Below are 26,093 nucleotides of genomic sequence, written 5' to 3' on the forward strand. Positions count from 1 at the left end.
CTTCAAATTAATATGTGGGTTTAATGCAAATACTAATAAAAATTCCAATGTAATTTTTTTTTTTTTTTTGCGGTACGCGGGCCTCTCCCTGCTGCGGTCCCCCAGTCGCGGAGCACAGGCTCCGGACGCGCAGGCCCAGCGGCCACGGCTCACGGGCCCAGCCGCTCCGCGGCATATAGGATCCTCCTGGACCGGGGCACGAACCCGTGTGCCCTGCATCGGCAGGCAGACTCTCAACCACTGCGCCACCAGGGAAGCCCCTCCAATGTGATTTTTTAATTAAAAAAAGGAAGCAGGGCTTCCCTGGTGGCGCAGTGGTTGGGAGTCTGCCTGCCGATGCTGTGGACGTGGGCTCCTGCCCTGGTCCGGGAGGATTCCGTGTGCCGCGGAGCGGCTGGGACCATGGGCTGTGGCCGCTGGGCCTGCGCGTCCGGAGCCTGTGCTCCGCGACTGGGGGGCCGCAGCAATGAGCGGCCCGCGTACTGAAAAAAAAAAAAAAAAAAAGGAAGTAGAGTTTATTGAGACATGAATTAAAACATATTTTGTAAAAAGAAAGAATAATGCAGTGGGATTAGGTCTGTCTGCTATACTAAAACATATAAAAGCTGCAATAATTAAATCAGAATGCTATTGGAAGATGACTAGAGAGGTAAATTAATGGAACAGAAAAGATAGTTTAGAAATAAATCTTATATATAATACTTTAGGAAATGATAATGAGAAAAGAAGGGACTTTCCAATAAATGGTTTTGAGAAGATTTTAGCTCTTTAAGAAGTTCCTCGTTCCATACTTTATAATAAAATGTGTTCTAAGTAGAATTTTAAAACAAATGATTAAAATAAAAGAGTAAAATCATCAGACAAAGTAGAATATTTATTCAATGTCTGGAGGAGAGAGTTCTTTGAGGTTTGAAGTATGAAGAGGAATCAAAAGAGGAATGAAGTAATATTTGATCACATAAGTCCCAAAGAAGTAAACGACTCATGTCTGGTCAAGTGGTGAAGCAGCTTCAGGCTCTGATAAAACCCTCCCACCTTTAGTGCCCACACCTGTCCCAAACACAGTAATAATAAATAGGATATGAAAAGGGAAAATCAAAATGATATAATTGAGTTCAAAAAAGGAAACAAAAGCAAAAAATAAACAAATGGGACCTAATTAAACTCAAAATCTTTTTTGCACAGCAAAGAAAACTGTTGAAAAAATTTAAAAAGGCAATCTACTGAATGGGAGAAAATATTTGCAAATGATATGACTGATAAGGAGTTAACAGCCAAAATATATGAACAGCTCATACAACTCAATATAAAAAAAACCAAACAACTCAATTTTAAAAAGGGCAGAAGACCTGACTAGACATTTTTCCAAAGAAGACATACAGATGGTCAACAGGCACATGAAAAGATGCTCAACATTGCTAATCATCAGAGAAATGTGAGTCAAAACCACAAGGAGATATCACCTCACACCTGTCAGAAAGTCTATCATCAAAAAGACCACAAATAAATTTTGGCGAGGATCTGAAGAAAAGGGAACTCCTGTACACTGTTGGTGGGAATGTAAATTAGTACAGCCACTGTGGAAAAGAGTATGGAGGTTCCTCAAAAAACTAAAAATAGAACTACCATTTGACCCAGCAATTCCACTCCTGGGTATACATCTGAAAAAAACAAAAACACTAATTTGAAAAGATACATGCACCCCAGTGTTCATAGCAGCATTATTTATAATAGCTAAGACATGGAAGCAACCTAAGGTCCACCAACAGATGAATGAATAATGAAGATGTGGTATATATAAACAATGGAATACTACTCAGCCATAAAGAAGAATGAAATTTTGCCTTTTGCAATAACATGGATGGGCCTGGAGGGTATTATGCTTAGTGAAATAAGTCACACAAAGAAAGACAAATATTTTATGTTATCACTGATATGTGGAATCTAAAAATAAAACAAACATATAAAGCAAAACAGAAAAAGACTCCCAGTTATAAAGAACAAACTAGTGGTTACTAGTGGGGAGAGGGGAAGGGTTTGTAGCAAGATAGACGTAGGGGATTAAGGAGTACAATTATTATGTATAAAATAAATGAGGGACAAAGATATAGTGTACAGCACAAGGAATATAGCCAGTATTATATAAAAACTTTAAATGGAGTATAATCTATAAAAGTTTTGAATCACTATGTTGTACACCTGAAACTAATATAATGTAACTATACCTCAATAAACAAATTTAAAAAACATAAATATAAATACCACCATGGAACTGAAACAAACAAAAAATGCCACAGTGAAGAGAGCAGAATTGCAGCTGTATACCTACCGGTCTTCCATTCCTATGTCCAAGGCTTCAGCTCCCTTAGGTACAGCTTCATACAGGGAACACTGAGGACAAGGATTAGGGCTGGGGCTCTCTCTAGTCATAGGAAACAGATAGAAAAAGTTGGCTCACCCATTGCTGAGAGGTATGGGTTCACAGAAAAGTGCAGATGTTGGGAAGCAGGAATTCAAAGACACAACATGAGGCAGTGAAGAAATCTGTGATGTCTACAATGCCTCCCATCCAAGTGCTAACCAGACCTGACCCTGCTTAGCGTCCGAGATCAGACGAGATCAGGCGTGTTCAGGGTGGTATGGCCATAGACTGATACCCACAATATCAAAGTAAGTCAGGAATACCAAAATACTACTACGTACCCAGTTCTAAACTGGGGACTCCAGTGGGTGCTATGTGCCAAAAACATACGTTGTTGGGAAGGGGTGAACATGGAGGGAAAGGCAAAGAGAAGAAATAATTAAAAGACTAAAAAACTTTCTACTAAAAATGAGCCTTCTGCAAAATAGAATTCCAAAACCACATTAAAATATCTAACAACAACAACAAAAAAGAGTTTGAACCCCACCTCTCCAGTTGGAACATGAATTCACTTCAGATAAAATTAATTTTCTGGAACTGTTTGATAAGGAACTGGAAAGTAAATGTTCTGATGATGCTCAAAGAAATCAATGAAGATAACACTTCCATTAAAAAAGAACAAAAAAAATGAAGCCAAAAAAATCAACAGTGAAACAAAAAACAGGTGGATCTGAAAAAGAAACAAATATAAATTAAAAAAATAGACATTAAAATTTAAAAATCAATAGACAGAATGAACTTTAGGCTGGAAATATTTGAAGAGTGGCGTACTGACCTGGAGGGAGAAATTCACCCAGTTCATGGTCAAAGGAAAGAAAAATATGGGTAAATAACTAAAGGCTACTAAGGTTAGATGGTGAGGATCCCAAAAGAAGAAAATGAAGAGAAAAAGTTGAATCCTCATATCAAATGTGTTCTACATACCAAAAGGATACAAAGTTAAATCATTACAGGGTGAGTGCAAAACATCCAGGATCGAAAGAAAATCTTAAGAGCTATCATAGATAAAAGACAGATTATGTGCAGCTAAGCAACAGTCTTCCCATCAGAAATATTAGATGCTACAAAGAAGCCAGTGAAGTAATGTCTTCAAAATGCTGAGGGAAAAATAGATATCTACACTGCTAAACTTTTGCAATGTAGACGCAAAATGAATCCATTTTCAAATAGCAAAGCATAAGACCAAGAGTTTAGCCACCTACAGACTGTGGCTGATACTTACCCACTATGACACTGGTGGTGTAAGCAGAGTGGAGCTCCATTACACAACAGTGTGAATATACTTAACACTACTTCACTGTGTACTTTAAAACGATTAGAATGGTAACTTTTATGTTATATGTTTCTTACCATAATGGAAAAAAAATATCACGCTCAGGCTCCCAGCAATGCCACATTAATTTCTCTGTAGGGGCAGCAAAATGCATGGAGCACAGGCAGAAGGTATTTTCTTAAACTTCCCAGTTGATTTTTATTTTATTTTAATTTTTTCCCCAGATGATTTCTAATGTGCAGCCAAGGTGAAAACCACTGACTTATGCCTAAAAGAAAACCATATGAAATCTGAAAGAAAAAAAAAAGAAAAGAGGATGGGAAAGAGTGTTTGGAAAGAGAGGTATAAGGCAAATACAGAAACAGAGGTAATACTGTCCCAAAAAGCCAGTGTAGTTGTTATCGTATTAGACAAAATATAATGTAAAGCAGAAAACTTAGATAACAAGAGATGCTACATAATAATCAAGGGAAGAATCATATACGATCATGAATTCGTATGTACCCAACACCACAGTTACAAAATATATGAGGCAGAAACTGACAGAATGACAAGGAGATACTTACAAATTCAAAATCATGGTGAGAAAATTTTAACACCTTTATTAGAAACTATTAGATCAAGAAGACAAAAAAACTTTAAGAAAGATATAGAATATTTAGAAAGTAAAACTAAGTAGTTTGGAGGCTTCCCTGGTGGTCCAGTGGTTAAGAATCCGCCTTCCAATGCAGGAGATGTGGGTTTGATCCCTGGTCGGGGAACTAAGATCCCACAAGCCGCGGAGCAACTAAGTCTGAGCGCTCCAGAGCCTGCTCACCACAACTAGAGAGCCTGTGTGCCACAAGTAGAGAGAAGCCTGCGCACCGCAAGGAAAGATCCCGCATGCTGCAACTAAGACCGGATACAGCCAAATAAATACATAAATAAATATTAAAAAACAAACAAACAAAACCCCCAAAACTAACTAGTTTGATCTAATAGAGATATAGAGAATCCTGCAAGTTGTAACAATGTTTTTTCTTTTCACAAACACATAAAACAATTATAAAAACTGATACCATACGAGGTCACAAAGTAAGTCTCACCAAATTTCAAGCAATCAGTATCATTCAGATTATATATATTTTTTGTAATTTGTAACTTTTTCTTCTTGAAAGATTTTTGAAATTATGGCAAAACATTATTTGATAAAGCTGGATGTAGGTTCATGAGTGTTTGCTATATTATTCTCTAAATGTTTCTTTATGTTTGCAAAATACTAATAATATTTTTTAGAATTTGAACCACCTGAAAAAATATATTTCCAACAAAGATAACAGCCAATTAATGTCACTTTATATAAAAAGCCCAGAATGAAAGATAAGAAAAACACTAAAATGTTAATACGTAAGTACACAAAAGACATTGAATGACATCCAACATAAAGAAAAAACAAGTACTTTACAAATGGAAGAACATTCATTCTGAGTAGAGTCAAAATTGTGAAATACCATGCTTACCAATTTAAGATTTAAAAACCTGATTGTACCCATGGTTGGTAAGGAGATAACACATTCCTTCCCTTTGGGGTGGCAGTCTAAATTGTTTAAAACATTTTGGAAATCAATTTAATAATATCCATCAAAAATCATAAAATTTTCCATGTTTTTTGACTCAGTAATTCCATTTCTAAGGATCTAGCATATGGATATGATCCTAAGTATATGAAAAACTTTATGTACAATGATGTTCATAGCACGTTATTTATTTTATAAAAAAAGATTGAAAACAAATTAAATGTACAGTTATTAAGAAAATAATTCCCCAAATTATGATATATTCTCTTGAAAAATCTTGTAGCCATTACAAAGGATAGGTAACAGGGGAAAATGCTTGCCAGAGCATGTCAAGTGAAAAGACCAAAATTCAAAATTATTCACTATGATTGCTAGAATTTGTAAGAAAAAAGCTTTGCAGGAACTACATCAAAATGTTAAACCTGATTATTTTCTCGATGGTGAGACCATAGGTGATTTTTCTTTCTATTATTCTTATTCTCTAATTTTTCTTTGTGTTTCTATTACTTTAATAATAACCTTTACACAAACTGCTTTAATGTTCCTGCATCTTCCCTAGGTGATGACGGATTGGCAGATTGTTAAATATGTTATAAACTGGTCTCTCTCCCTTTTGGACCAGGGAGGCACCCAGTAGAACCCCAAAGAAAACACAGGTTCCTTCTTTTGTCCCACGGTGTTCTCATGTCAGTAGATTAGGTTGAGGTCTTGGCTTGGAGGGAAAGTCAGCTCCAAGGTGACAGCCAGGCTCACTCTGAACTGGGAGGGGAGAGGGGAGAGGGGAGACAGAACACACTCACATGGAAGACAGAGCAGCTTTGAAGTCATATTGTGCCATTGTAGATGAGGGTAACTACAGCCCCCCTTGGGATGAAATGTGAAAGTTGAATAGCTCCAATAATTTAGGACAAAGCAGCAAGTCAAAGGACCCTAGAAGGATTTTAGTTACAGGAAGAGTACAGAATCCCTTAAAACAGACTCCCTGTCTAAAAAGACGGCAATCCTAGTTCTGCAGGGGTAAAAAACCCAACAACAAAAAAAAACTGATGGAGACCACACAGAAAAGTAAGATTGCAAAGGAGAGCTAAGTAATTTAAATCAGAACTTGCCGTAGAAAGAATTTTTTTTAAGATAATATTTAAAAACATTTTGGCCTATCCTCATTTTACAAACACATTCATAGGGTCAGGATGGCTGGAAATGCTGGGTGTTGGTTGGGTATGTGTTTCTCCACAGGATCTTTCCACGTGGCTAGCTTTGGCTTCCTTACAGCATGGTGGCCTTAGGGTAGTTGGCTTAAATTGTGTCTCAGGGCTCCAAAAGACAAGAAGTGGAAGAGGCCAGTCTATGAAGAGCTGTGCACTGAAACTGGCACAGTCACCCTCCTTTATTCTATTGATCAAGGCAGTTGAAGAACCTACCCAGACTGAAAGGAAGGGTCACAGGCTCCACTTCTTTTTTAAATTAATTAATTAATTTAAAATTGCAGTATAGTTGATTTACAACATTGTGTTAGTTTCAGATGTACAGCAAGGTGATTCGGTACATTCTTTTTCAAGTTCACACATATATTCTTTTTCAGGTTCTTTCCCCATTTAGGTTATTACAAAATATTGGGTATAGTTCCCTGTGCTGTACAGTAGGTTCTTGTTGTTTATCTATTTTGTCTATAGTAGTGTGTATGTGTTACTCCCAAATTCCTAATTTGAAGGGAGGCGTGACCAAGAATGGGTAGCCATCTTTAATCTGCCAAAGGATGGCCAACCAAACGGATAATCTCCATTATCCCAGTCGGGCTACCACTGGGATGAATCCACTGGGATGAATCACTGGCAATTTTTGTCCTTGTTCTGCCTGAGTTCTGTCTCCATGAGAGTGTGACTGTCTAGGCCAAGGGGACATGCAAGAGGGAGGTCGTAGCTCCCCAAAAGAAAATCATGTAGTCCTTACTACAAAAAAAGATGACTGGGTGCTACACAGGTGAAAACAATGTCCGCTTCAGACATTTGTTTTAAACCTATTTTTGTCCAGCGTGAGAATCTTCACACAAACCCATGCCCCTCCCTCCCTTTTACACCCAAACTTATTGTCTGTGTCTCTCCTTTTATTCAGATAACAAATGTTTGCCTGCAGCAATGCTAGGCAGGCCTAGGCTAGGCTCTACGCTGGGGATCAAAGAAGAATCAGCCCCGGAGCTTGCCCACCAGTTGTTCTCTCTAGAGTAGGGGGATAACTGAGGAACAACAGTAACATCAGAGACAAAAGAGGAGACGCCATAAGAGGCACAGATAAAGTGCTCTGGAAGTGTAGAGGAGAGGGAGATAACTTCCAGCTGCGCCCTTAATCACATACTGCCTCACATCTCTTGTACTGTTGTCTTGTCTGGTTATTAACTCCTACATTGTTGAACAACAGCAAACCAGTCACACCGAATAATTCACGGGGCTGCTCCTTCCTCTGCATCCAGATCATGAGCTCCTCCGAGGCAGGGCTGGAGAACTCTGACAGGCATGTTGCAGGGGCTAATATGGCGGCTCCAACAGAAGAGAACATCAGTGAGATGCTGTCTGAATAAGGTCTACATACATGCTCAGAAACTTAGGCCTTTATTAGCTTACTAATATTTCTTCAATGCACTGAACAGGAGACTAAAAGATTGCTTTTCTCCATGGCCACCTGTTTTTTTCCCCCCTGGTGGGAGGAAATATCTTTCTACTCGGACCTCCTGCTTCCAATGACTGACATCTCAGTTGGGTGTGTTCTTCCACCTCAGCTATGGAAAGATGTCAAATAAAGGTGACTGAATGTTACAGTGATGGCTCTGCAAAGACCTTTTACACATAGTAATCTCAAATTCCTTCGTGGAAAGTTCTTTTGTGTGTATCCCACTAGTGTATCGCCTTTTGGCATCAATTCCAAGTCTTTCTGAAAAACATACTATGTCTTCTTTTTTGTTTCTTATTTTTAAATGGCAGATGGTTAGGAAATATCTTCTCACTCTTATAATTATTTTCCTCAGTTTTTCTCCATTCAACAGCAATTACCCTCATGTATAATCTTTCTAAGTAGTTATTTTCTAGCTCCTGAAGAGAATAATCCCAGTGAAGTCATTCCTCTTATGTACTTCATGGTTTTTCTCAGCAGGAAACTTCTATTGAATATAATTTGTACCACAGTAACTAACATAGACACTTAAACATGCTTGGTAGTTAATTTGTTTTTAAGTGGACCAAGTTTTCAGATGAAACATTCAGCTGTTACACAAAGGGTGTTTTTCCTGGATTCTCTCCAAAAGTACCTTCAAAGAAAATTAGATATGTGACTACTGCACTTCAAATATTTTCCAGGGGAGAGGTGGAGTGAAAAAAATTGTTTCCTCTGGCTTAGATTACCTCACATTTACACTGTGCTAAGCACTTTACAAAACATGCAAATCGTCTGCTTTATGGAAAAGTAAAACCCCTTCTGGATTTATTTCTTGATGCTAGCAATATTGAAAAATAATTTAATTTACATTATACAGAAAAGTCTTTAGATAGATTTAACAATTAAACATATAAATCAAGTCACACCAAAGTAGCAGAAAACAGAAACGAACAGTTATGATATCTTTAGAGGAATTATAACTTATCCAAGCTTGGAAATGGTAAATGAAATATCAAAGGACAAACACAAGAGATTTGATGATTTGTAACTTGTAATATTAAAGATGATTTTAACAAGCAGCATTATTTTACCAAAGGTCGTTCATGATTAATTTAGAAGAAATTATTCTTGGCCTCTGGCATTCAGTGATGTCCACAAGTAATCCCAAAAGCCAGTGATATGGAGAACTATGTTACTTTGAGTCAAAATTTGAATTATGCCAAGAGCGTGGTATGCCTGACAGAGTCCCTTACTTGAAAGTACCCTATCTGACCCCCAGCACCTGAATTGCAAGGTGACGTTGTCCTTCTCACCTGCTTGTTGTATGTGACACACTTCTCTCCAGAAGTCACATGTATTTGCACAAAGGAACCATTGCATTCACTGAAACGGTTTTTCTCAAATGTGGAGATTCAAAAAGGTTTCACCTAGGATACATTTCTGGAGAATGATATCATTGCTGGGAAATTCCATAGAATGGAGATAACAGAAAGATCAATGGAAAGTTGCTGAATTTCTAGAGATTACTGCCTGAATCAGGGCTCTCTCTAATTGGCTTTAGGAAAATTGCAACTTTGAATATGAATGACAGTATTCAAGTGAATCAATTAATGTTACTGTTAAAAAAAAAGAAAGGAAAAAGAAGAAAAAAAAAAGACACACACACTAAGGACCCTTGTCCCAGTCACGCAGAACAACAATCACAAGACGTTAATGTGATTTCTGACAGGGAGCCCTCTTGAATCAAATGATCTCTCCAGGCAATATTAACAACACAGGTTAACAGTGTGAACAGTGAACAGTGAACAGTGCCCAGGTGAACAGCGTTGAAGGTTACACACCTCAGGAACGACAATAGCGGTTCCCAGCCACACCTGCATTCCTGCGTGCTGTCACATCTCCTTCCTGTTTCTCTCTGAGCTGGTCACACTATCATTAACCCATATCTGGAACATGGCAGGCCCGCAGCTGGTCTCTCCAGGCTCCAGCCCGTTCCATGACCAATGCATCAAACACATTCCCAAGAGGTTGCTATGACAAATGCAAGTGTGGCTTGTCCCCCCCAGCTTTAAAATGCTTCAGGGAATGGCCCATTGCCTTCAAGAGACTTCCTAGTTCTTTCTTTTCTTTTTTTTTTTTTATTGTGGTTTAAAAGTGGCAAATCGTAGTTATTGTTTGCCTTGGATGTGTCAATAAGTCATTTGAAATTAGTCAGGAAGAGTTTTATGAATTTTCAAATGCAGCTTTTAATCACATGTCTGAACTCACATTTACCAGTCTTTTGGGAAAATTTCCAGGTTTTTTTTTTATTACACCACACTTCGTGTGATATTCCTTTATAATAAAGTTTTATTAATTAAATAAAAATAACACAAAATTTACAACTGGAGTGTTAATTAACTATAAGCACATTGTTGTGCAATGGATCTCTTGAAGTTTTTCATCTTGCAGAACTGAAACCCTATACCCATTGAACAACTCCCCATTTCCCCTGCCCCCAGTCCTTGATAATCACTCTTCTACTTTGTGTCTGTGAGTTAGCAACTTTAGATACCTCATGTAAGTGGAATCGTGCAGCATTTGTCCTCTTGTGACGGGCTTATTTCACTTAGCATAATGTCCTCAAGGTTCATCCAGGCTGTAGCAGGTGACAGGACTTCCTTTTTAAGACTGAATAATATTCCACTGCATGTATATATCACCACATTTTGTTCCTCCATTCATCCATTGATGGGCATTTGGGTTGCTGCCATCTCTTGGCTATTGTGAATAATGCTGCTTTGAGCAAAAGTGTACAAATACCTGTTCGAGATCCTGCTTTCTGTTCTTTTGGATAAATACCAAGAAGTGGGATTACTGGATCACATGATGATTCTATTTTTCAGAAACTTCCATACTGTCTTCCATAGTGGCTATACTATTTCACATTCCCAACAGTGCACAAAGGTTCTAATTTTTCCACATCTTCGCTGATACTTATTGCATTAGTCCCCCCACCCCTCATCTGTGGTTTCACTTTCTGTGGTTTCAGTTAGCTGTGGTCCAAAAATATTACATGGAAAAATTCTAGAAATAAACCATTCATAAGTTTTAGATTGCGCGCCATTCTGAGTAGCGTGATGAAATCTCGAGCCATCACACTCTAACCCACACAGGATGTGTATCCTCCCTTTGTCCAGCGAATCCACCCCTTCGTCACTTAGCAGTCTTCTTGGTTATCAGCTCATCTGTCATGATATCTCAGTGTCTGTGCTCAAGTAACCTTTATTTTACTTAATAATGGCCCCAAAGTGTAAAAGTAGTGATGCTGGCAGAGACTATTGTATTATTATTATTATTTTACAGTGGCCATCCCCTGGTGATTAGTGAAATTGAGCATCTTTTCATGTTTGTTGGCCATTTGTACATCTTTTTTTGGAGAAATGTCAAGTCCTTTGTTTTTAATCTGCTTTTTTTGTTTGTTTTGTTTTTCTGTTGTCAAGTTGCTGTTCCTAATTCTTAAGCATGGACTACACCCTTCCTGATCTGGTCATAAGCCTATTTCCGTCCTCTCCTTACCTCACACACTTCTCATTGGCAAGCTTGGTTCCTAGAAGATCTTTACTGGAGGAGCCAGGCTATTGATAGCTCCACGTGTAGTTCCTGATGGGGTGCCCCCCTCTCTACCCCAAACACATTTTGACCGCTGGAGCAAAATCTACTTCTGTCAGAAAGAAAAATTACCTAGGGGGAATTACCTTTGAGAAGTCTTCTCTCACCATGTCCTGTAGCCCACCTACTATCCCTTCCAAATTTTTATTGGTGGATCTAATAAAACATTTCCACTACTAAACAGATACTAAAAGCAGTGAATACTCTTCATAGCAAAGGCTTTTTGTTGATGTCTGTTGTATTTTCTCTTTGCACTTCCCATGGAGTGACTAAACCTATCATACTTGATAAGGTCAGCAGTAATTATACACAGGAATTTTATCTGAGGCATTCTGGAATATATCCAGAAATGGAAACCAATCTAGTTAACAGGTGAGCATACTTTTTTTTTTTTTTTTTTTTTTTTGCGGTACGCGGGCCTCTCACTGCTGTGGCCTCTCCCGTTGCGGAGCACAGGCTCCGGATGCGCAGGCTCAGCGGCCATGGCTCATGGGCCCAGCCGCTCCGCGGCATGTGGGATCTTCCCGAACCGGGGCACGAACCCGCGTCCCCTGCATCGGCAGGCGGACTCTCAACCACTGCGCCACCAGGGAAGTCCATGAGCATACTTTTTAAAATGTCATTGATACGGACCATTGTGACAGAATAATAGTCCACATAGCATTTCCAAAAAATGTCTCTGCAATGTAAATTCTGTCAAAGAATTTCTGAAATTCTTTCCTGCCACAAAGATAGATTTTGTTATCATGGTCTATCACGGAATGTATAAGACCAATTAGAAGGCTGCTTGGATTTTGGTGCCATGTTGAAACCCTAGGTGCTGCTCAGGCTGAAGTGGAGCTCAGAGGCCTCAGGCAAGGCCTGCTAGAAACCAGCCCGCTTCTGTCGTCACCATCAGTCTACCCTGTGTTCAGGGCTGATCATGTGGGCTGGCGATTTTTTTATTATTTTCTGCTCCCAGATGAGATGATAAGCTCCTTTAAGGTCAGCACCAATCTTACTTAATATTCAAGCTCTGGTGCCAAGCAGGGAGACTGCCACGGAATCTATAATGTTACATTTTTTCTGAAGAAAGGGAGGGGAGGAGGAAGAAAGACTGGTGGGCAGGTGAGCAAGCAGGAGCAAAGGGAAACACAGGGCCAGGCTTTGCCTCTGTGCCCTGTGCTGCCCAGTTTTCCTCGCCCAGGACTAGAGAACCCCGAAGACCTGGTCACCCGGGCTGTGCACTCAGGTCCCACCCGCACCCCCGTCTCAACTTCCCCAAGCTGAAATGGCTTAGTCCTCACAAAGGTCACCCTCCACTTCCAGCTGCAGGGTTCAAAATGGGAGTTTAGATCCAGGGCCTGCACACGGCAGTCCTGTGCCATCTGGCAAATATACTGATCAGGTCTCGGATTATTGAGAAAACTATCATCTAGGAAGCACCTACTCCATGCTAGCCAACATGCGAAGGCCTTCAGATTTGTTACCACATTTCACACATTTCAACCCCTTTTTAACCCTTTGGGGACTTTGTTATTATCCCCACTTTTCAAGTGAGGAAAATGAGACCCAACCAGGATTGTAATCAAGATTCTTTAATGCTAAGGCTGTGCTCTGATTATTATATCATGACACCCAAGGTCGGAGTCTTTTCAGATTTACAATAGACGCGGTCCATTGCTTTCATATTAGGTATTGGGGCTGTATACTTCATAGACTGAGTCTTTTAGGCCCTGCAGGTATCTTAGAAAACACCGAGTCTAATCTCCTTAATTTACAAATGAGGAAGCTGACAACTTGACGTGATTTATAAACCATACAGTGAATAGAGTGATATAATCATTCTCTGTAAAGGTTTTTTTCTATTTGATTTTTAAGTATTTTTTTCTGAATATGAAAGCAATACAAGCTCAGAAAATTAATAAAATTAATTAAAAATAATCCATGATTCATATTCAAATAATCCTAACAGATTAATAAACATGGTTTTAGACTTAGTTCATTTGTATCTCATTTTAGGCCTTAGATGTATTTATTTGGCGAATGGTTATATATTTGTACATATATGCACACGTACATATAGCATTAGTTGATATTATATTCTTTATAAAATATGGTATTCTCACTGAATATTATGAATAGCTTCTGATTTTATTAAAATTCTTTATAAATATTCTTAAATGATGGAAAGGATTTTTACCATAATCATAAAAATAATATTTCTGGGGCTTCCCTGGTGGCACAGTGGTTGAGAGTCTGCCTGCCGATGCAGGGGACACGGGTTCGTGCCCCGGTCCGGGAGGATCCCACATGCTGCGGAGCGGCTGGGCCCATGAGCCATGGCCGTTGAGCCTGCGCGTCCGGAGCCTGTGCTCCGCAACGGGAGAGGCCACAACAGTGAGAGGCCCGCGTACCACAAAATAAATAAATAAATAATAATAATAATATTTTTTCACTGGGGAGACATTTAAAAAATATATATAATTCCAAAGTAAAACTACCTATTATCCTATCACCAAGAGATAACCACCATTAACACTTTGGGTTTTCTGGGTTTTGTTTTATTTGAGGGGAGAGTGTCTTTTTGCTGTTTATGAATGTGTATATAATAGAGACAAATGGAACAGACATTTTCAGCCCTTGATACATTTGTGCCAAATTACTTTCCAGAAAGTTTGTTCTTATTTAAATTAACAGCATCAGTGAATGAAAATGTTCATCTCACAGTATCCTCACCAACTTCTAATATTATCTTTTAAATTTTGTGGCTAATTTTATACTGGGGGAAAATGGTTGTGAACGTGAATTTTAAAAATATTGATGGTTGTGAAAACAATTGCTTATAACTGTCTCATTTTATGAAGCAAAAAAGATTAAGTACATAATATTAAGAGCTCTATACAACTAAACTCTAGTTTATATCTTACTTATTCAGACTATTTTAAACCAAGATAACGGTGGCTTAAAACCTGTTTGCAAAACTGTATTATATTAAATGGAATTGAAAGAACCAGAAAGTATCTGGTAAGGCAGGTCAAACAGCCTCAAATAAGACTTCCGTGGGAGAGACGAAGGCAGCATCTCTCTGTAACCTATTTGTTAATTCGTCTCTTTCCTTCCTACCCTATTTCAAAGAGGGAAGACAACAAATACACTGATATATGCAGCACAATGCAGACAGTCAGATCCTACCTGCAATCAGAATTTTTAAAATGTTCAACTTGGGTATATTTTGAAGCCACTGTTGATTTGGAGGGCTGTACATCAGAGTCACAATTCACGGAACGCTAGAGTCAGAAACCTAAACACTTTCAGAAAACGTTTAATTTCTAGTCCAGTTACTACTTTCCTAAGGCTCCCCAATGCTGTTGTATGTGCCCCTCCCGTCTCTTTGCACCTGAATTTTTAAAAACAAACATTTATGCCCATTAAATGTTCAGTAGAAATTACACACCACTGTTGACCTTAATATTGTAACTGAGCCATTGGTGGGAGGGGAGGGGCAGTCACATTTTTGGAACGTGCAGTGTTTGGTGTCGGCATTCGGCGTTCACAGCCCTGGGAAGGTCCTCTGCCATACCTGCGGGGAGGCACGGCCAGTGTGTGCTATCAGTGTGTAAGGCTACCCCTGGCATCTCTAGATAACTATGTAAGATAAGCCTGGGAGAAGGAGTAAGAGTGAAGTGGAAATGTTTGGATTGTATTTCGTAAACACCAAGACACGTGGAAACAAATGCAAAATGTTGGAATCTATTACAGCCTGTGAATGCAATACAATGCTGTCATTAGTGTTACCATCTGAAAAAACGAAATCCCTTCATACTGAATGTATTGTCTGGACTGTGACTGTTATTCATCAGGGATTAATGCTACCATTGTTCTGGGGCCCTTGTGTTAAAAATGCATGATAATCATGATAATGGAAGCACAGAATTCAAACTCTTTCTCCCAACATTCAAGGCCTGACGTAACGTTGACCTAACCAACATTTTAAGCTTATCTCTCTCCTTTGCTAAGCTTTGTTCCAGGAAAACTAGTTACTCAACATTCTCTCCCCACCTCCATGCTCTTAGTGTCAGTCGCTCCACCTAGAATGCCCCTCTTACCAACGCTATCTGGCAGTTCTGTCTGTCAATCAAGAATCATCTTCTCAAACGTCACCTCCACGATATTTCCCTTGTCGACCTTTTTCTCTACTCCGAGGAAGGTTCTTTGAAGGTAGAAGAAGCTACATCTTACACAATCTGAATGACGGAGACCTTTAACTTGTTCCCTTCCTTCTTGAGTGTAAACTTGTTGCAGGAAAGTGGCTACCCAAACAGGGACTACAGTGGTCAGTATTGTACAACCAGGGGTGCCTGAATGACTTGTTCTTACTGGTTGAATGTAAGTGGAAGTGACAGGTGTCACTTCTGGGCTGGGAGTTTTAAGTGTGCCTGCGTGAAAAGATGCTTAACGTCGCTAACTATCAGAGAAATGCAAATCAAAGCTACAGTGAGGTACCACCTCACACTGGTCAGAATGGCCATCATCAAAAAAGTCTACAGATGACAAATGCTGGAGAGGGCGTGGGGAAAAGCGAATCTCCCTACACTGTTGGTGGGAATGTAAGTTGGTGCAGCCACTATGGAAAACAGTATGGAGGTTCCTCAGAAAAATAAAAATAGAGGTATAATTCAAAAAGACGCATGCACCCTTATGTTCACAGCAGCACTATTCACAATAGTCAAGACAAAGAAACAAACTAAACATCCATCGACAGATGAATGGATAAAGAAGATGTGGTACATATATATATATACACAATGGAATAGCCATAAAAAAGAACAAAATAATGCCATTTGCAGCAACATGCATGCAACTAGAGATTATCATACTAAGTGAAGTAAGTCAGAAAGAGAAAGACAAATACTATATGATATCACTTATATGTGGAATCTAAAATATGACACAAATGAACCTATCTATGAAACAGAAACAGAATCATGGACACAGAGAACAGACTGCTGGTTGCCAAGGGGGAGGGGTTGGGGGAGGGATGGAGTGGGAGGTTGGGGTTAAGAGGTGTAAGCTTTTACATATATACAGTGGATAACAACAAGGTCCTACTGTATAGCACAGAGAACTGTATTCAGTATCCTACGATAAACCATAATGGAAAAGAATTTTTAGAAAAGAATTAAAAAAAAAAGAAGTGTGCCTGCCTTCTTCACTCTTCCTCCTCTTAGGCAGCTTGAAGCCAAAGATTTTGGTACCCTAGAGCATAGCAGGAACTCAAGATAGGTGAAACCCAAATCCCTGGATCATCAGGTGGAGGAAGAAAGTTGCCTGCTGACCTAAAGCAGCATCACTGAGTTATTAAGCGAGGGTAAAATTAACTTCCATGGGATTAAGCCACTGAAATCCAATGTTTTCTTTCTTACAGAGCCATTTCGCTGACTAATACAACTTGGTATATTCATTTAGTGCTTGGCTCATTCCATTTCATATAGCAGGTGCTCAATAACTGTTTGTTAAACCGAACTGAAAATTCAGAGACAAACACAAAGAAATATAAATTAGGTTATACTGCTAGAACATAGTTAGAGATATCTGTTGACACCAAAATGCTCTTCCAACCCTATTTTCTATTTTTTTTTTTTTGCGGTACGCGGACCTCTCACTGTTGTGGCCTCTCCTGTTGCGGAGCACAGGCTCCAGATGCGCAGGCTCAGCGGCCATGGCTCACGGGCCCAGCCGCTCCACGGCATGTGGGATCCTCCCGGACCGGGGCACGAACCCGCGTCCCCTGCATCGGCAGGCGGACTCTCAACCACTGCGCCACCAGGGAAGCCCCAACAACCCTATTTTCTTAAAAAAAATATCCCCTCACCCCAAGTCCCTTGTTTTACATAAGTACTTATACATTGAGATCAGTTGTCACTTATTCTCAGGAAGAGAAAATAAGATGTTTTGAGAACTGACAGTCATTCTCATTGGATATAGGTGCCAAGTTTTCTTCTGGTTATATGAGCCAGATAGCATAACTGTGAAAAATAATGGCAAGATGAAAGATATCCTCTTTGATTGTCAGATACTTGGGTCAGATTTTCAAATAAGACATAATTAGTGCATAGGGGCCCTTGGCCAGTGGCACTTTTATTCACATTCCAATTCGACTTTCATTGTAAAATGATGATGCTATTATTGCTGGTATAATTTTTCAAGGCTGAGCTAAGTTATACAAAAGAGAGATCTCTACTAGCTTCAAGTCCAAAATATCATCAAAACGAGATTGGGACCACCTTGTTTCTGCCCCTGACAGAATCTCCTGTCGCGGTCACTGGGGCGTGAAGACCCAGTGTAGACTGTTGTGTGGACGCTACCTGACAATGCTGTCCCGGGTGGTGCTTTCTGCCGCCACCGCAGCTGCCCCCTCTCTGAAGAATGCAGCCCTCCTTGGTCCAGGGGTATTGCAGGCAACAAGGATCTTTCACAAAGGGCAGCCAAGTCTTGCCCCTGTACCACCTCTTCCTGAATATGGAGGAAAAGTTTGTTTGGGGCTGATCCCTGAGGAATTTTTCCAGTTCCTTTATCCTAAAACTGGTGTTAACAGGACCCTACGTGCTCAGAACTGGGCTTATCTTATATTTACTCTCCAAAGAAATATATGTGATAACTGCAGAGACCTTCTCTGCCATATCAACAATAGGGGTTCTTGTCTATGTAATTAAAATATATGCTGCCTCTATTGGGGAATTTGCTGATAAACTCAATGAGCAAAAAACTGCCCAACTCGAAGGATTGAAACAGGCTTCCATCAAACAAATCCAGGATGCAGTTGATCTGGAGAAGTCATAGCAGGCACTGGTTCAAAAGTGCCATTACCTTTTTGATGTCCAGAGGAATAACATTGCCATGGCCCTGGAGGTTACTTACTGGGAATGGCTGCAAAGTGCATACAAGGAGGTAAAGAATCGCCTGGACTACCACATCTCTGTGCAGAATATGATGCGTCTAAAGGAACAAGGGCACATGATAAACTGGGTGGAGAAGAATGTGGTACAGAGCATCTCTGTGTAGCAGGAGAAGGAGACAATTGCCAAGTGCATTGCAGACCTAAAGCTGCTTGCAAAGAAGGCTCAAGCACAGCCAGTTCTGTAAATGCATCTGTCCCAATTGAGACAGCTAGAAACAGTTGACTGACTAAATGGAAATTAGTCTATGTGACAAAGTCTTTCTGTATTGCTCTCTACTGAAGTTAGTTTCCCTTTCCTAAAAATGAAAAGTTTGAGTTTCATATAATGAGAGAATTAAAACAATCTATGGGCCAGTAAGATGTTTCTCTCATCCTTCTTGCTCTGCATTTTGAGTTGTTCCATGATCACTTTTGAATAAGCAGTTCGCTTTGAATAAAATTTGGTACCTGACTAAAAATTATCAAGTTATAGTTTAAATTTGAATTAATTCAACCATCTTGCAAATAAAGTGACAGTTGAAACAAAAACAAAACAAAGTAAAACAAAAAAACCAAGAGTGGGTTGTCAGCCCGCCAAATCAAACTTCAGGCTAATCCAGTGTGACTGAATTACTGCATTAGAAAATCAGCGTGTAAAGCTTGACTGACTAAGAGGAAGGTGATAAGGTAATCAGAAATTTGGCATACAGCTATATGGCTTTTCTTGGAGTTACTCTAATCTCTTCTCAGTGTGCTTCTGTTTTGTTTTTGGCTGTGGCTTGCAGGATCTTAGTTCCCCGACCAGGCATGGAACCTGCGCCCCCTGCAGTGGAAGCGTGGAGTCTTAACCACTGAACTGCCAGGTAAGTCCCCACAGTGTGCTGCTGCTTCTTTTTTTTTTTAACCTTCTTCACCCTTCTCATCTATCTCAATAAACAAGCATCCACATGGAGCCCTATTCCTGCCTCTGTTCAGATACATTTTCTTATGATCTATCTGTATTCCTAGACCATTTAATTTGCCTGGCCAGCCTACTGTACCATCAGATTGTTTTCCATAAAAACATTAATGAACATATATACACTTATTTTTGATAATTTTTTTCCAAAATTTTGTTTTTTCCTAAAACAAAAAGCTGAATCCACACTTTCTGATAGCAAGTGGACTAATTATGATTCAGACCCACTTTTGGGGGCCCATTAGTGGTTCATAAAAATCAATTTACTGAGTCACAACCAGCATTTCCAAAAATGAAATAAAATAGAATAGGAAAAACTATTAGAGGGTGTTATACATGGTAGTCGGTAAATACTGATTCATGAAAATTCTATTTAAGTTACTTATATACTGGCATGTACTAGGAGGCAAGATAAAATATTTCTCAATGTGAGCTATAGTAAAAAATGTCTGAAACCTATTGCTTTAGCAGATATTTTTCTGGTTATTATTGTCTTAATAATTTAGCTACCTATTATTGTGGTTTCTTAGGGAGGAGGGAAAACTGGAAAGATCAAGATTTTAATAATTAGTATTGCTCCTTAAGGTAAAATGAAGAAGTAGAGATAACTCCTCAATGAAGAAATAGAATAAAAACTTCAGTAATTCTTTTTACAATGAAAAACTTTGAAGCCTAGTTCCTACAACATCCATAAAATTCATAAGGAAATGATCACATTGTCCTAAAATTACACTAATACATTAATTTGCTTAATTATTAGCTTTAAAGGTGAACTCACTTTTTAAAAACAGCTTTCTTGAGATATAATTCATATACTATAAAATTTACCCACTAAAGTGTACAACTCAGTAGTTTTTAGTATGTTCAAAGAATTGTGCAGTCATTACTACAACCTAACTTTAGAATATTTTCATCATCACCCAAAGAAAGCCCAAACCCATTAGCAATAACTCCCAATTCCCCACCCTCCCCAGCTCTAAGAAGCCACTATTCTATTTTCTGTCTCTATACATTTGCCTGCTTTGGTCATTTCATATACAGTTGACTCTTGAACAATGTAGGGATTGGGGACACCTACGTTCCTTGCAGTAGAAAATCCGTGTATAACTTTGCAGCCAACCCTCCCTATATCTAAGTTTCCGCAACCCTGGATTCAATCAATTGCAAATTGTGTATTACTGTAGTACGAATTTATTGAAAAAAATCCATGTATAAGTGGACCCACACAGTTTAAACCCCTGTTGTTCAAGGGTCAACTGTAAATGGTACCATACAACACATGCAGTCACATATACATACATTCTTACTGTCTTTGGGGGCTGGCTTCTTTCACCAAGCATGTTTTCAAGGCTCATCCATGTTGTAACATGTGTCAGTATTTCATTCTTTTTTATGGTTGAATAATATTCCATTGTGCAGATATACCACATTTTCTTTATCTATTCATCAGTTGATGGACATCTGAGTTGTTTCCACCTTTTGGCTGTCGTCGATAATGCTATTATAAATATTTGTGTACAAGTTTTGTGTAGATATATGTTTTCATTTCTCTTGGGTATATACCTAGGAGTGGAATGAGTCATACAGAAACTCTATATTTAATATTTTGAGGAACGACCAAACTGTCTTCCAAAGTGGCTGCACCATTTTACATTCCTCAGCAACTTATGAGGATCCCAGTTTCTCCACATCCTCTCCAACTCTTGTCATTGTCTGTATTTTTATTATAGCTATCCTAGTGGATATGAAATGGCATCATATTATGGTTTTGATTTGCAATTCCCTAATGATCAATTATACTGAGCATAGTTTCTTGTGCTTATTGGCCATTTGTATATCTTTGGACAAATATCTATTTAAATCCTTGGCACATTTTTTAATTGGGTTATCTTTTTCATTGTTAAATTGTAAGTGCTCTTGATATATTTTGAATACAATTTTCTTACCACAAATGATTTGCAAATATTTTCTCCTATGGATTGCCTGTTTACTTCTTGGTGGTGTCATTTGAAGCACAAACCTTTTTAATTTTGAAAAATTCCAATTTTCTGTTTTTTCTTTTGTTACTTGCGCTTTTGACGCTGTATCTAAAAAGGCATTGCCTAACCCAAGTTTACAAAGATTTATTCCTAAGTTTTCTTCTAAAATTTTTATAGTTTTAGCTCTTACATTTTGGTCTATGATCTATTTTGAGCTAATCTTTGTGTATGCTGTAAGATAAAGATCCAACTTCATTCTTTTGCATGTGGATATCCAGTTGTTCTGGCACCATTTGTTGAAAAGACTATTAATTCACCCATCCAGTTATCTTGGCACTCTTGCCAACAGTCTGTTTACCATAAATATAAGTGTTCATTTCTGGAATTTCAATTCTATTCCATTGGTATATATCACTCTCTTTGTGTCACTACCACCAAGTCTTGATTACTCTAGCTTTGTAGTAAGTTTTGATATTGAGGATTGTGAGTCCTCCAACTTTGTTCTTTTTCAAGATTGTTTCAGCTATTACAAATGTCTTCCATTTCCTTTTGAATTTTAGAATCAACTTGCCAATTTCTCCAAACAGCCCAGCTTGGATTTTTGATAGGTATTGCATTGAATCTGTAGATCGATTTGAGAAGTATTGCCATTTTAATAATACTGTCTTGTGAGCCACAAACATTGGATGTCTTTCCATTTATTTAAGTTCTAAATTTCTCTTTTTTGGGCTGCTCTTTGCGGCTCATGGAATTTTAGTTCCCCAGGCCCCCGGCAGTGAGAGCACCGAGTGGAGTCCTAACCACTGAACCACCAGGGAATTCCCTAAGTTTTAAATTTCTTTCTAATACTATTTTGTAGCTTTGTACAAAATACTATTTTGTAGTTTTGTACAAAATACTATTTTGTAGTTTTCAGTGTACAAATTTTACACTTCTTTTGTTAAATTTATCCAGAAGTATTTTATTCTTTTTGATGCTATTGTAAATACAATAGTTTTCTTAATTTCATTTTGGATTGTTCATTGATAGTGTATAGAAATACATTTGTCTTTTGTATAATGTCTTTGTATCCTGCGATCTTGCTGAATTTATTAGTTCTAATAGTGTGTGTGTGTGATTCTTTAGAATTTTCTATATACAAGATCATGTCTTCTGCAAATAGATAGAGTTTTGTTTTCCTTTTCAATCTGAATGCCTTTTCTTTTTCTTGTCTTGACTGGAATCTCCAGTACAATATAGAACAGAAGTAGTGAGAGCAGACATCCTTGTTTTGCTCTAAGGGAGAAAGCGTTGTCTCTGACCATTAAGTATGGTGTTACCTGTGGTTTTTTCTTAAATGCCCTGTATTAGGTGAAGAGTTTCCCTTCTATTCTAGTTTGTTGTTTTTTTTTTTTTTTGATATCACAGAAAGGTGTTGAATTTTGTCAAATGCTTTTTCTGTGTGTATTGAGAGGATCATATTTTTTCCCTTTATTCTATTAATATGGTGTATTAAGTTGATTTATTTTTGGATGTTAAACCAACTTTGCATTCTTGGTATAAATCCCACTTTGTCATAGTGTGTAATTCTTCTTATGCATTTCTGGAATTGTTTATCTTTTATTTCATTGAGAATTTTTGCATCTATATTTATGAGGGGTATTAATCTGTGGTTTTCTCTTCTTAAGATGTCTGGTTTTGGTATGAAGGTAATTCTGGCCTCAAAGAATGAAGAGGAAGTATTCCCTCCTATTCTACATTTTTAAAGAGTTTGTGAATGGTTGGTATTAATTCTTCTTTAAATTACCAGTGAAGTAATCTGGGCCTGGGATTTTCTTTGTGGGAAATTTTTAAATTACTAATTCAAAGTCTTTAGTTGTTATAGGTTTATTCAGGTTTTCTATTTCTTCTTAAGTCAGTTTAGGTAGTTTGTGTCTTCTTAGGAATTCATCTAAGTTATCTAGTTTGTTGGCTATTCATAGTATTCCCTTATAATCCTTTTTATTTCTATAAGGGTGGTGATATCCCCTTCTTCATTTGCATCTTCTCTTTTTTTTTTTCTTGGTCAGTCTAACTAAAAGTTTGTCAATTGATCTTTTGATCAATTTGATCTTTCTGAAGAGCAATTTTTGGCTTCATTGATTTTCTGTGTTTTTCTATTCTCTGTTTCATTTATTCTATGTTTACTATTTGTTTTTCATATAGTTCATATCTTTATTTCTCTATTCTTCAATTATTGCCTGCTTTTGTGTTAGATATTTTCTAGTGTACCAGTTTTATTCCCCTGTCATTTCTTTTACTATATATTTTTCAGTTATTTCCTCAGTGATTGTCCTTGGGATTATAATTAACATCTTGACTGGAAACGATCTAGTTTCGATTAATACCAGCTTAATTTCAATAGTATACAGAAACTTTGTTCCAATATAGCTTTGTTCACTCCATCTTCTTTTGTATTATTATGGTCATATAAATGACATCTTTATATTTTATAAGCTCATGAACATAGTTTTATAATTGTTGCTTTATGCAGCTGTCATTTAAATAATATAGGAAAAGTTACACACACACACAACTCCCATTTATACTGTTATTTATATTCACCTATGCTGTATTTACTTGTGTTCTTCATCTCTTTTTTTTTTTTTTTTTTTTTTTGTGAGTAGATGCATTCCTGAGAAAATAGGGGAAGCCCAGAAGTGAGAACCAATAAGAAAAACCAAATGTTCCTCCCTATACCGTGCTATTGATCTAGAAGGCAGAAGTAGAAAGTCCTTGGTAGAGCTTCCCTAAATGTGTGGTATGTCTGGCCTTTTCCTCCATATTCTTGGTACTCAGTATGGTCAAAGGTGAGATCTTTATCTTTTTATGTGGATTCAATTACTGTCTAGTGTCTTTTCATGTAGTCTGAAGCCCTTTATTATTTCTTGTGGGGCAGATCTACTAGTGACAGATTCTCTCAGGTTTTGCTTATATTTATTTGAATGTCTTCTCCATTTTGAAAGGATATTTTGCTGGATGTGCAATTCTGTTTTTTTGTTTCAGCGATTGAAATATGTCATCCCACTGACTGCTGGACTCCATAATTTCAGATGAGAAGTCAGCCATTAATTTCACCAAGGATCTCTTGCACATGATGTGTCATTGTTCTCTTGCTACTTTCAAGATTCTCTCTTCATCTTTGGCTTTAGACAGCTTGACTATGTGTATTTCAGTGTGGATCTCTTTGAGTTGATCCCACTGGAGTTTGCTGAGTTTCTAGGATGTGCAGATTGATCTTTTCCATCAAGTTCGGGAAATTTTTGGCCATTATTTCTCCAAATAGTCTTTCTGCCTCTTTTCTCTCTTTTCTCCTTATGGGACTCCCATTATGCATGTTCTGGTTAATTTTCATTTCCTTATTCAGATTTTTAAATGCAGGCATAAGTACTCCTATAGGTATACTCCTGTAGGTGAAACTTCTACGTTATGGTAGTGGCATTAAGAACTTTGATAGCTATCACTATTTGCCTTCTCAAAAGTTTATAACAAGGCACTGTATATCAGCAACGTATGAGCAAGCCCATTTCTCTTAGGGACGTTTTATTGATTGGAGGTTTTTTAAAATTATTGGATGAGGTGCTTATTTTCAGTTGGGCTGTAGTTCCTTAGCTGTATCTTACTGCCTCTCAGAATCTTTTTATCAATGGTGCTATTATTTCTAGTTCCTTCTAGAATCATCCTCAGAAAACATTCATGAAGAAGAAATGATGGGCATATTTCCCAATGCTCTTTTGTTCTGTCTAGTTTTATTTCTCACTAAAGAGAAGTCTATTTGTTCTAAATTACATCTGTCTCAAATGCTAGGCAGAGCTGTGGCCTTTCTCTGAGCCCTCAAGGCCACGAGGAGGCTTATATTATAAACACAGTTTTGTTAACTGCTTTTTTCCCACTCAACCACCTCATGTGAATATTTTCCAGTGAATTCTACAATTTATAATGGCTACAGTCATTCATAACTGCAAAAAGAAACACTAATATTGCTCGTTTTGTTAGTTTCTGATTCTCCCCTGTAATAAATAACACAGCAATGATTATCAGCAACCTCCAGGCGAGCTGGAGCCCTATTTTATTCTTTGCTGTGTTGCAGCATCTAGCACAGAGTCTGCCTTATAAAAGACACCAATAAGTGTGTGTAGAATGAATAAGTGGTTGAACAACAAGCTCTTATGTATGTATTATATGTAACAATACAAATGTGATTATTTCCTTCAAAAAAATAACCCAGAGGAGAAATTGATGGGTGGGTAGATCTATAGTTTTTAAGCCCTTGGCCAATGTTTTCAAATTGCCTACAGAAAGATTTTGCCAATTTACACACCCATTGGTATATAAGAGAACACCTGTTTCTCTACTCTGGCCAACTACTCGTTTGTTTAAATCTATGCAACTGATGGTTGAAGAACAAGGTATTCTTAACAGTTTTAATGTGCATTTCTTTTAGGACAAGTGATGTTGAACTTTTTAATGTCTTTCGCCATTTGCTCCTTTAACCAGCAGAGCTCATCACTCTGGGAGGAAGGCTGGTCTCTTTGAGTCATGGGGGCCACAACCTGGGGCTGCTCAGGGAATGAGAAGGCTGTTCTGTGACCGTCCCAACCCACTTGCTTCTCAGGCAATCTCACAGGGTGTCATCCTCATTGATAGGAAGAAAAGCAGGGAGAGGTCTAA

General features: G+C 38.2%; 1 long non-coding RNA gene and 1 pseudogene across 4 annotated transcripts in view; one reads left to right on the forward strand and one right to left on the reverse strand.

Annotated features, from left to right (window-relative positions):
• Positions 1-26,093, reverse strand: part of LOC117312955 (uncharacterized) — a 68,611-nt gene that overhangs the window by 27,128 nt on the left and 15,390 nt on the right. The gene's annotated exons all lie outside the window — the stretch shown is intronic.
• On the forward strand, positions 17,887-18,704 carry LOC101319700 (ATP synthase peripheral stalk subunit b, mitochondrial pseudogene; annotated as a pseudogene).

The sequence above is a fragment of the Tursiops truncatus genome, chromosome 7, assembly GCF_011762595.2.
Source record: "Tursiops truncatus isolate mTurTru1 chromosome 7, mTurTru1.mat.Y, whole genome shotgun sequence".
NCBI classification, from domain to species: domain Eukaryota; kingdom Metazoa; phylum Chordata; class Mammalia; order Artiodactyla; family Delphinidae; genus Tursiops; species Tursiops truncatus.